Source organism: Arachis ipaensis, chromosome B07 (assembly GCF_000816755.2).
Source record: "Arachis ipaensis cultivar K30076 chromosome B07, Araip1.1, whole genome shotgun sequence".
Lineage (NCBI taxonomy): Eukaryota > Viridiplantae > Streptophyta > Magnoliopsida > Fabales > Fabaceae > Arachis > Arachis ipaensis.
Window position 1 is genome coordinate 94,189,836 of NC_029791.2, and position 12,051 is coordinate 94,201,886.

The window sequence follows — 12,051 nt, forward strand, 5'->3', positions numbered from 1 at the left end:
CCTGTGAATAATGGGATAGCTCAGAAGAAAGGAGTTCTTGAGATTGATACTCTGAGTGCCATATTGGCTCAGAATAAAATATTGACCCAACAAGTCAATATGATTTCTCAGAGTCTGTCTGGAATGCAAGCAGCAACAGGCAGTACTAAGGATACTTCCTCTGAAGAAGAAGTTTATGATCCTGAGAACCCAGCAATGGAAGAGGTGAATTACATGGGAGAACCCTATGGAAACACCTATAATCCTTCATGGAGAAATCATCCAAATGTCTCATGGAAGGATCAACAGAGACCTCAACAAGGTTTTAACAACAATAATGGTGGAAGAAACAGGTCTAGCAATAGCAAGCCTTTTCCATCATCTTCTCAGCAACAAACAGAGAATTCTAAGCAGAGCCCCTCTGACTTAACAACCATTGTCTCTGATCTAATCAAAACCACTCAAAGTTTTATGACTGAAACAAGGTCCTCCATTAGAAATTTGGAGGCACAATTGGGTCAGCTGAATAAGAAAATTACTGAACTCCCTCCTAGTACTCTCCCAAGCAATACAGAAGAGAATCTAAAAAGAGAGTGCAAGGCCATAACCACATCTCACATGGCCGAACATGGAGAGGAGGAAGAGGCAGTGATTCCCACTGAGGAAGACCTCAATGGACGCCCACTAACCTCCATGGAGTTCCCTAATGAGGAACCATGGGAATCTGAGGCTCACACAGAGACCATAGAAATTCCATTGAATTCACTTCTGCCATTCATAAGCTCTGATGAGTATTCTTCCTCTGAAGAGGATGAAGATGTTACTGAAGAACAAGTTGCTAAGTACCTTGGAGCAATCATGAAGCTAAATGCCAAGTTGTTTGGTAATGAGACTTGGGAGAATGAACCTCCATTGCTCATCAAAGAACTGGATGACTTGACTAGGCAGAGATTACCTCAAAAGAGACAGGACCTTGGAAAGTTCTCAATCCCTTGTACCATAGGCACCATGACCTTTGAGAAGGCTCTATGTGACCTAGGGTCAAGCATAAACCTTATGCCTCTCTCTGTAATGGAGAAGCTAGGGATCATTGAGGTACAAGCTGCAAGAATCTCACTACCCCCACAGTCAAATTCTAAGTTTGGTGTTGGGAGGCCACAACCAAACTTTAAGTTTGGTGTTGAACCCCCACATTCAAACTCTAAGTTTGGTGTTGGAAGGTTCCAACATTGCTCTAAACATCTGTGAGACTCCATGAGAGCCACTGTCAAGCTATTGACATTAAAGAAGCGCTTGTTGGGAGGCAACCCAATTTTTACTTATTTATGTTAAATTTCTATTTTCTATTGTTATTCTATATTTTTTGTAGGTTGATGATCATGTGAAGTCACAAAAACAATTGAAAAAGCAAAAACAAAGTGAAAAACAGAATGAAAAATAGAACACCCTAGAGGAGACAGTTACTGGCGTTTAAACGCCAGCAAAGGTAGCAGAATGGGCATTAAACGCCCAGTCTGGCACCATTCTGGGCGTTTAACGCCAGAAAAGGGCACCAGACTGGCGTTTAACGCCAGGAATGGGCAAGAAGCTGGCGTTAAACGCCAGAAATGGGCAGCAGCCTGGCGTTTAACGCCAGGATTGGCAGAAAGGGGCGTTTTGCACGCCACTTGGTACAGGGATGAGATATCCTTGACACCTCAGGATCTGTGGACCCCACAGGATCCCCACCACTCTCTTTCTTCTTCACCCATTCACCAATCACCTCAATACCTCTTCCCCAAAAACCCCTCACCTATCAAATCCCACCATTCTCTTCACCACTCATATCCATCCTTCATAAAACTCCACTTACCTCACCATTCAAATTCAAACCACTTTCCCTCCCAAACTCACCCATAATGGCCGAACCACACACCCCTCTCACTCCTATATAAACCCATCTTCACTCCTTCATTTTCACACTACCTAAACACCAATTCTCCCCCTTGGCCGAAATACAAATCCCACTCCATTTCCTCTATTTCTTCTTCTTCTACTCTCTTCTTTCTTCTTTTGCTCGAGGACGAGCAACCTTCTAAGTTTGGTGTGGTAAAAGCTAAAGCTTTTTGTTTTTCTATAACCATTTATGGTACCAAAGGGCAGAGAAACCTCTAGAAAGAGGAAAGGGAAGGCAAAAGCTTCCACCTCCGAGTCATGGGAGATGGAGAGATTCCTCTCAAAAAGAATGAGTATCCGGAGATCCGACTTGAGATCCGAAGAAGAGGTTGGGAAGTTCTCACCAATCCCATTCAACAAGTAGGAATCTTAATTGTTCAAGAGTTCTATGCCAATGCATGGATCACCAAGAACCATGATCAAAGTGCGAACCCGGACCCTAAGAATTGGCTTACAATGGTTCGGGGGAATTACTTAGATTTTAGTCCAGAAAATGTAAGGTTGGCATTCAACTTACCTATGGTGCAAGGAGATGCACACCCCTACACTAGAAGGGTCAACTTTGATCAAAGGTTGGACCAAGTCCTCATGGACATCTGTGAAGAGGGTGCTCAACGGAAGAGAGATTCAAGAGGGAAGCCGGTTCAACTAAGAAGGCATGACTTCAAGCCTGTGGCTAGGGGATGGTTAGAGTTCATCCAACGCTCAATCATTCCCACTAGCAACCGGTTCGAAGCTACTATAGATCGGGCTATCATGATACATAGCATCATGATTGGAGAGGAAGTGGAAGTTCATGAGGTTATATCCCAAGAACTCTACAAGGTGGCGGATAAGTCCTTTCCTTTGGCAAGGTTAGCCTTTCCTCATCTCATTTGTCACCTTTGCAATTTGGTTGGAATTGACATAGAGGGAGACATTCTCATTGATGAGGACAAGCCCATCACTAAGAAAAGGATGGAGCAAACAAGAGAACCTCATCAAGAGCATGAGGAAATTCCTCATCATGAAATCCCTGAGATGCCTCAAGGGATGTATTTTCCTCCACAAAACTATTTGGAGCAAATCAACACCTCCCTAGGAGAATTAAGTTCCAACATGGGACAACTAAGGATGGAGCACCAAGAGCATTCCATCCTCCTCCATGAAATTAGAGAAGACCAAAGAACCATGAGAGAGGAGCAACAAAGGCAAGGAAGAGACATTGAAGAGCTCAAGCACTCCATAAGATCTTCAAGAGGAAGAACAAGCAGCCATCACTAAGGTGGACCCGTTCTTTAACTTCCTTTTTCTTTATTTTCCTATTTTTCGAAAATTATGCTTTATGTTTATCTAAGTTTGTGTCTTTATTACATGATCATTAGTGTCTATGCCTTAAAGCTATGAAAATAAATCCATCACCTTTCTTAAATGAAAAATATTTTTAATTGAAAAAGAAAAAGAAGTGCATGAATTTCAAATTTTAAAACAGTTTAATTATTTTGATGTGGTGGCAATACTATTGTTTTTCTGAATGAATGCTTGAACAGTGCATATTTTTTAATTTGATTGTTTATGAATGTTAAAATTGTTGGCTCTTGAAAGAATGAAAGGAAAAGAAGAAATGTTATCTGATGATCTGAAAAATCATAAAATTGATTCTTGAAGCAAGAAAAAGCAGTGAAAGGCTTGCAGAAAAAAAGAAAAAAGAGAAGGGCAAAAAAAAAAGAAAGAAAGAGAAAAGCAAGCAGAAAAAGCCAATAACCCTTTAAACCAAAAGGCAAGGGTGATAAAAAGGATCCAAGGCTTTGAGCATCATTGGATAGGAGGGCCCACAGGAATAAAATCCTGGCCTAAGCGGCTAAACCAAGCTGTCCCTAACCATGTACTTGTGGCGTGAAGGTGTCAAGTAAAAACTTGAGACTGAGCGGTTAAAGTCGAGGTCCAAAGCAAAAAGAAGAGTGTGCTTAAGAACCCTGGACACCTCTAATTGGGGACTCTAGCAAAGCTGAGTCACAATCTGAAAAGGTTCACCTAGTTATGTGTCTGTGGCATTTATGTATCCGGTGGTAATACTGGAAAACAAAGTGCTTAGGGCCACGGCCAAGACTCATAAAGTAGCTGTATTCAAGAATCAACATACTTCACTAGGAGAATCAATAACACTATCTGGATTCTGAGTTCCTATAGATGCCAATCATTCTGGACTTCAAGGGATAAAGTGAGATGCCAAAAATGTTCAGAAGCAAAAAGCTAAAAGCCCCGCTCATCTAATTAATACTGATCTTCATAGATGTTTTTGGAATTCATTGTACTTTCTCTTCTTTTTATCCTATTTGATTTTCAGTTGCTTGGGGACAAGCAATAATTTAAGTTTGGTGTTGTGATGAGCGGATAATTTATACGCTTTTTGGCATTGTTTTTAGTATGTTTTTAGTATATTTTAATTAGTTTTTATTATATTTTTATTAGTTTTTATTTAAAAATCACTTTTCTGGACTTAACTATGAGTTTGTGTATTTTTCTGTGATTTCAGGTATTTTCTGGCTGAAATTGAGGGACCTGAGCAAAAATCTGATTCAGAGGCTAAAAAAGGACTGCAGATGCTGTTGGATTCTGACCTCCCTGCACTCAAAGTGGATTTTCTGGAGCTTCAGAAGCCCAATTGGCACGCTCTCAATTGCGTTGGAAAGTAGACATCCTGGGCTTTCTAGAAATTTATAATAGTCCATACTTTGCCCGAGATTTGATGGCCCAAACAGGCGTTCCAAGTCAGCTCAAGAATTCAGGCGTTTAACTCCAAAACTGGCACAAAAGCTGGAGTTAAACGCCCAAACTGGCACAAAAGCTGGCGTTTAACTCCAAGAAAAGTCTCTACACATGAAAGCTTCAATGCTCAGCCCAAGCACACACCAAGTGGGCCCGGAAGAAGATTTCTGCATTAATTACCTATTTCTGTAACCCTAGGCTACTAGTTTGCTATAAATAGGACCTTTTGCTATTGTATTTCACATCCTTTACACACACTTGATATACTTTCATAGATCTTTTCACGTTTGGGGGCTGGCCTCACAGCCATGCCTGAACCTTGTTCTTATGTATTTTCAACGGTGGAGTTTCTGCACACCATAGATTAAGGTGTGGAGCTCTGCTGTTCCTCATGAATTAATGCAATTACTACTGTTTTTCTATTCAATTCACGCCCACTTCTTCTCTAAGATATCACTTGTTCTTCAACTTGATGAATTTGATGATCCGTGACACTCATCATCATTCTCACCTATGAACGTGTGCCTGACAACCACCTCTGTTCTACCTTCGATTGAGTGTGTATCTCTTGGATTCCTTAATCAGAATCTTTGTGGTATAAGCTAGAATCCATTGGCGGCCATTCTTGAGAATCTGGAAAGTCTAAACCTTGTCTGTGGTATTCCGAGTAGGATTCAAGGATTGAATGACTATGACGAGCTTCAAACTCGCGAGTGTTGGGCGTTAGTGACAGACGCAAAAGAATCACTGGATTCTATTCCGACATGATCGAGAACCGACAGATGATTAGCCGTTCTGTGACAGAGTGCGTTGAACATTTTCATTGAGAGGATGGGATGTAGCCATTGACAACGATGATGCCCAACATACAGCTTGCCATGGAAAGGAGTATGAATGATTGGAATAAGGCAATAGGAAAGCAGAGGTTCAAGGGGAACAAAGCATCTTCATACGCTTATCTGAAATCCACCAATGAATTACATAAGTATCTCTATCTTTATTTTATGTTTATTTTCATCACCTTAAACTCCATAACCATTTGAATCTGCCTGACTGAGATTTACAAGATGACCATAGCTTGCTTCAAGCTGACAATCTCCATGGGATCGACCCTTACTCACGTAAGGTTTATTACTTAGACGATCCAGTGCACTTGCTGGTTAGTTGTGCGGAATTGTGACAAAGTGTGACTCACGTTTGAGAGCTCCAAGTCCTTTGGCGCCATTGTTGATGATCACAATTTCGCATACCAAGAACATAACTCATTTCGCCAAATTCATTTAAAATCATTAAAACATTGGCTTTCCGATTTGAGTAATAAAATAGGATTTAAGCCAAACCAAGTTACGTAATCATTTACTTCTTTCAAAGCCGTTTCCTTTACTTAGGCAAAACCAACTTCAACCCCCATGATAAATTCTAAAGCGTTTCAACCGTTCAAAATTGCCTTAGTCTTGCAAGAATTCAGAATTTAAAGAGTACTTAGAACCTTTCTCAAAATATTTCAAAATGAAACTTGTCAATAGACATTCAGGTTCTTTCAAAGTCATTGAAACTCCTCTAATTGAAACCCTCAAGTCAACTTCAAAGCCATTGCCCTTGTCACATTTAAAACATCTTTAAAACATAAGTTTCATCTAAATAACTTTCTGCTGAAAGAGATACAATGCCTTTCTTACGAAGCAAGACTAAATCACAATTTCCTCTTTAATAATTCATTTCAAAAGCATGAATCATCTTTTTCTTGATAATTCAAATAAAATAGTAGAAGTCTTTAACTCATCATTTTTCCAAACAACATTTTAATAAAGACTCGGATTTTATAGAAATTCCGGCAGCATCTCCCCTAAAACTTGGACTTTGCCACCCGATTCGGGTCCCAAAAAAACCATTCCACAATCCTTTTCAACAACCCAAAATCCAAAACCAGTTCAAGGCAAGCCAAATTCAATAGTCATCTCAATTCCATATTTCAAGGAAATCGTCTCAAAAATCAAATTCTTATCAGCCGAATAAACTCATTTCTAAAGCTTTAAAGAAACGGTTTAGCAACAGTCATTTATCAAACCAGATCATTAAAGCAAGCCAGGCTAAATTCAAGAGTGTATTCTATTTTTCATGTTCTCAAGAAAATTCATTCAACTCAAATCGATTTCCAACAAATTAAACTCGATCTTAAAGCTTTAAAAGAATCAACTTCGAAAGCATTTCGTTTCACAAAACCACACAACAGTCCAGTCAAACAAACACCCATAATCATACAAAACAACTAAACAATACATAGGACTAATACATTCACCAAATACACATCCTCACATCAGTACCCATATGTAATAATTCCAATAATAAACTATAGCTTTTGGAAAGCACCCCTACCTCAAAATGCAAATCCATAACTCAAACGCGTCACCGGAACTCTCAATCGACCCGAATTTACCGGCAGCTTACATCACAGCTTTGTTCACTCTCGCAGCAGCAAGGACAACCCTCACGCGCAACATGTGGCTCTGATAACTTAATCCTAGAAAACATTATTATTGCGAAAGCCTTAAAACACATAACGGGATATGAACGGGGGAAGTTTCAATAAAAAGGTACTTACTATAACTAAAGAATACCGTCTGAACCAAAGAACAGGAGCCTCAGCGGTGGTTCTGACAGCCACAGAACCGCCCTTGGCAGCCAGAATCACTGTGACTCCGCCTGATCTGTTAGTGGTTCCAGCAACAGATGAAGTAGTCCCCAAAACGAGCATTAGTTGTAACACAAATCTCCAGACAGAGCCAGCAACTATCTCCAGTAAAGGCAGCAACAACGTTACTTACTATAACCATTTTATTCAATACAACTAGTGTTAGTAACAATGCTTCTAGGTAGAAACGAATTGATGGAACAAGAGGGAACCAAAAACAGGGTAAAGCTTACCCAGCAGTAGCGGTTCTCACGGTTCAAGATGGAGCCAGGGCAAGGCCAAAGCAACATCACTCCAACAACGGCAGCGGCGTTTAGTCGATTCCAAGACCCAGGAGCAGAGGCAGAAAGGAATCTCCTTTCCTTGATTCGTGCGGTGCTGCTCTTCTCTGTACCCAGCGGCGGAGGACCTCAGCGGCAGAGAGGGAGGCAGTCACAATGGCTCCTTGACGGCGCCAGGGCGCACGATGAGGAGCGACCGCGACAACTCAAGCCCCACGAAGACGGCAGCAGCGGTGGCAGTTCTCGGCGACCCATCATCTGCGGTGGCACTGGGCAAAGACGGCGACGACGCAATTGGCGGTGACGAGCTTGGACGATGACGGTAGCACGGGCAGCAGAGGCGGCGCGACGAGGCTGGTCCCTTCCTCCCCTTGCGCGCGCATTCTTTCCTCCATCCCGTGGCAATGGGTCGCGGCTCCTACAACGGCAACACGACGGTGCAGCGGCAGTGACGCCCACCGGCGCCGCGCTTCCTCACCTCCCCTCTCCTCCGTTCGACCAACAATGTTTCATGGGTGTGGGTCGTGTTTCCGATTCCCCCTGCTCTGCCTCTTCTCTCTCAAATTCTGTTTCCTTCCTTCTTCATATGGCTGAGTGTTTGTGTTTAGGGTAGAGAGGGGCAGCAGCTGCGGCTGCTTGGGTTTGAGGGAGCTAGGGTTTCATTTTTAAACTTAGGATTAAGGGCATTATGGTAATTTTTGATAAAATTGTGGACAATATAGTAATTAAAACCCAAATTAAATTCAACACTAATTATATATAGAAAGTACTCTTTGCTCATCAATTTCATAAATTATTTTCAATAAAATGCCCAAATCTAAAAATTAGAAATAATATAATTAATTTCTCTATTTTCCAAAGTAGCAGTATTAATATTTAAAATATTAATTACTTAGTCCAAATCATGTAAAACCCCTCTTATTTCATAACTGCCAAATTCATAATTTGAATATAGAAAATAACGCAATAAACGCAATAATGGATAAAAATCATAACTCGTCTCAAATTCAATAAATCAAAACTTGCCTTAATTATCTTTAATAAAAATGATTTCCGAAATTAAGGCTATAAATAACAATATGATTTGAGACTTTATCGTAATAAGACTTTTCAAAAGATCTGGGTCTTACACTAGATTTTCGAAATTTTGAAGAGAGAAACTGAGAGGGATTCGAGCTTTCCTTACCAGTTTCTTTTATGGGTTTTGTAGGGCTATTCACAAGGAATGCGTAGCCGCTGACGGTATGCAAATCGGAGAACCGTAGCTCGAGATATCGCCAAAAGAAGAGGTGGGTGAATAGTATTTTCTTCTTCCTCTCCTCCCCTTCCTCTTTTCTGCTATGTGTGTTGTGTTTGTTTGTGTGTTATGCTGAAATGGGTTCACTTATGAACCATTTTATATACTGGGCTTGGGCCTGGTCCAACTCGTTAGCGTTTTTAGCCCGTTTGGCCCAATTTTGGGCCAAACCTTTAAAATTAACGCCCGGTTTTTGACCTCTAATATTTTTCTTAAGGTTTTCAACTGTTTTAAATTTTTCTCACACAGTACCGGGCAGACTTGAACCGGTTCGACCGGTTCGACTGCCGGTTCGCAGTTTTCTTTGGTTTTTCGCCGAAACCACATTTTCTGACTCAGAAAAATCTTCTGAGTCCAAAAATCATATTTAAATCCCCTAATCCTCACTCTAATTATTCAGAACCTAATTTGGGCAAATAAATTATCTAATTAGGCAGTTAATTAGTTGCGGTTCTTACACGTATCTCCCACATAAGCCATGCTTTTAAGCATGGCAATCTGTCAAAAGCGTGGCAAAAAAAAAACATGGCGATAGGTTACCAAAAGCGTGGCGATAGAGCAACCGCCATGCTTGCAGATGTGACCCTTTCAGAAGCGTGGCGGTAGCTCAAAAAAGTGGCGAAAAGCTTTTGCCACGCTCTTTATAGCTTTTTGCCACGCTTTAAAAGCGTGGCAATAGAGGTGTTTTCTTGTAGCGAAGTATGCTTACTTGAATTTTTCCATTGTTTAGAGTTAACTATGGAATTAACTCATTGTAATTGTCATGGTTGTAGTTATGACAAGGATACGATTCCTTAACTCTCAACCCCTAGTCAAGTTTTTTTTCATGCATTTGAATTACATCCTCATTAGCTTATTACTTCAATCTTTTATAGTTTGCATTAATTATCTTTTAATCTAGTGGTAGCTTAGTTGTTATTTCCCATTCATGCTTGTTTAGTTGATTGTCTTTCATGTTTTTTAATCCTAGCTCGTTGTCATTTCATTGTTGTTAGCTCATTTGATTTCTAATCGCTTAATTTCCATCTTATGCATGAAAACCATCGAGTTCACAACCAATGTTGCGCACTTGATTGCTAGTCCAAGGAAAAATGACCCGGGATATAAAACTCCCGGTTATTTGATTTCTAACTTTGTGACACTCTTTTTTTAAACTTTGATCTGCCTTGTTTGTGTGTTGGGAGCTATATGTAAGAACCGGGGTTTTCCACGCAAATTCGTTTTTATAAAAATAATAATTTTAAGTGCCCGAAATAGTTTCAAAATTTAAAAGTTTTGATTTGAAAATAAAAAGGTGAAATTTAGTTTCAATGAATTTACTTGAGTCAGAAAATGTATTTTCTGCAAAAAAAAAACAAGTAAAATCGCAAACCGGCAGCCGAACTGGTCGAACTGGTTTAAGTCTGTCCGGTACTGTGTTTTGAGAAAAATAAGATTTTTGAAAATTGATTTATTGTTTTGAAAGGACCAAAAATAATTTAGAATTGAAAACCGGGCACTAATCTTATATGTTTTATTCTCTTTTACCTATACCTCGTATCTTATGCGTTAGTTTCATGTGAACGTTTCACGCTTTTGTAATTCTGTCTTTGGGCTAAATCCTTCATCGGACTTCTAGAATATATTATTTCTTTCTATATATAAATATGTATAAGCCTTAGAATTGTCGTAACCCTTGATTAACCTTCGATTTACGGCTAGAGGTAAGGCTTAGGGTAATTGGGGTGTTACATTTAGTGGTATCAGAGCAGTTCGTCCTCGTGAGCCTGAGGGATGGACCGATTGTGCTTCATTGCATACTCTGGGTCATTTTTCTTTCATGCTATTTAGGTTATCTACTTGATATATCATAGCATGCTTGTTTGTGAGCGCCTTTTTGGGATAATTGAAGCACTAGACCTTTGATATTGAGATTGATCACCTTGATATTGACTGTTTGGTGTTGAAAAGAAACCCTAATGGCAACTCACGGATGAGGCCGATCATGTTAACGAAGAGGTAGTGAGGATGACTAACCTAGCTTATGCGCTACGACCTTAGCATGTTCTGGAAAACCAGTTCATGGAGTTGTAGCATATCGGTTGATGGGTGCGGCTCCGAACTAGTGGCAACAAAAGTAACGACGAATGCTTTTGCAGTTTTTAACTATGATTTTCAGTTTCTAACTGGTATGGTCTTGAACCAGGTTGAAAAAGTTTTAAAGGTTAGAATGATTTTGAAATTTGGTTTGGAACTTCGGTTTAAATGATGTGGTTTTGCAAGATGGACTGAACTCTTGGTTTAAATGTTATGGTTTAAAAGAAAAGTGAGTCTCTAGTTTTGTTCAATTGTGTATTTGGTTTCCGATTTATCTTATCAAGAAGGATTCAATTGAAAGGTTTTTATTTAAGAAAATCATGATTTAAAGTAATCTTCTTTTCAGTAAATGATTTTTGACCCTTTTGAAAAAGATTTCGCAATGAGCTGGTTTAGAATAAACTTGTTTTGGAAGTTTTGGAAAATGTTCCAACAATTGGTATTTATTTTAAGGAAAATTTCGGACTCTTGATGATGATAATCAGAGTACTGCAGCGGAAGGCGAAAGGGGACATCGACACAGTAGGGCACTTCGAGGAGGATATATTGCGTGATTTGATTTTCGAGGGAGAAAATCTTTTTAAGAAGGGGAGGATGTAAGAACCGGGGTTTTTCACGCAAAACCGTTTTTATAAAAATAATAATTTTAAGTGCCTGAAATAGTTTCAAAATTTAGAAGTTTTGATTTGAAAATAAAAAGGTGAAATTTAGTTTCAATGAATTTTCTTGAGTCAGAACATGTATTTTCTGCAAAAAAAAAAAAAACAAGTAAAACCGCAAACCGGCAGCCGAACCAGTCAAACTAGTTTAAGTCTGTCCGGTACTATGTTTTGAGAAAAATAAGATTTTTGAAAATTGATTTATTGTTTTGAAAGGACCAAAAATAATTTAGAATTGAAAACCGGACACTAATCTTATATGTTTTATTCTCTTATACCTATACCTCGTATCTTATGCGTTAGTTTCATGTGAACGTTTCACGCTTTTGTAATTCTGTCTTTGGGCTAAATCCTTCATCGGGCTTCTAGAATATATTATTTTCT

General features: G+C 39.5%; 1 long non-coding RNA gene across 1 annotated transcript; it reads right to left on the reverse strand.

Annotated features, from left to right (window-relative positions):
- On the reverse strand, positions 6,845-7,335 carry LOC110264278. The gene is made up of 2 exons (XR_002350150.1): positions 7,265-7,335; positions 6,845-7,183 (listed from the first exon to the last, which is right to left on the reverse strand). It is a non-coding gene; the product is annotated as an uncharacterized LOC110264278 (long non-coding RNA).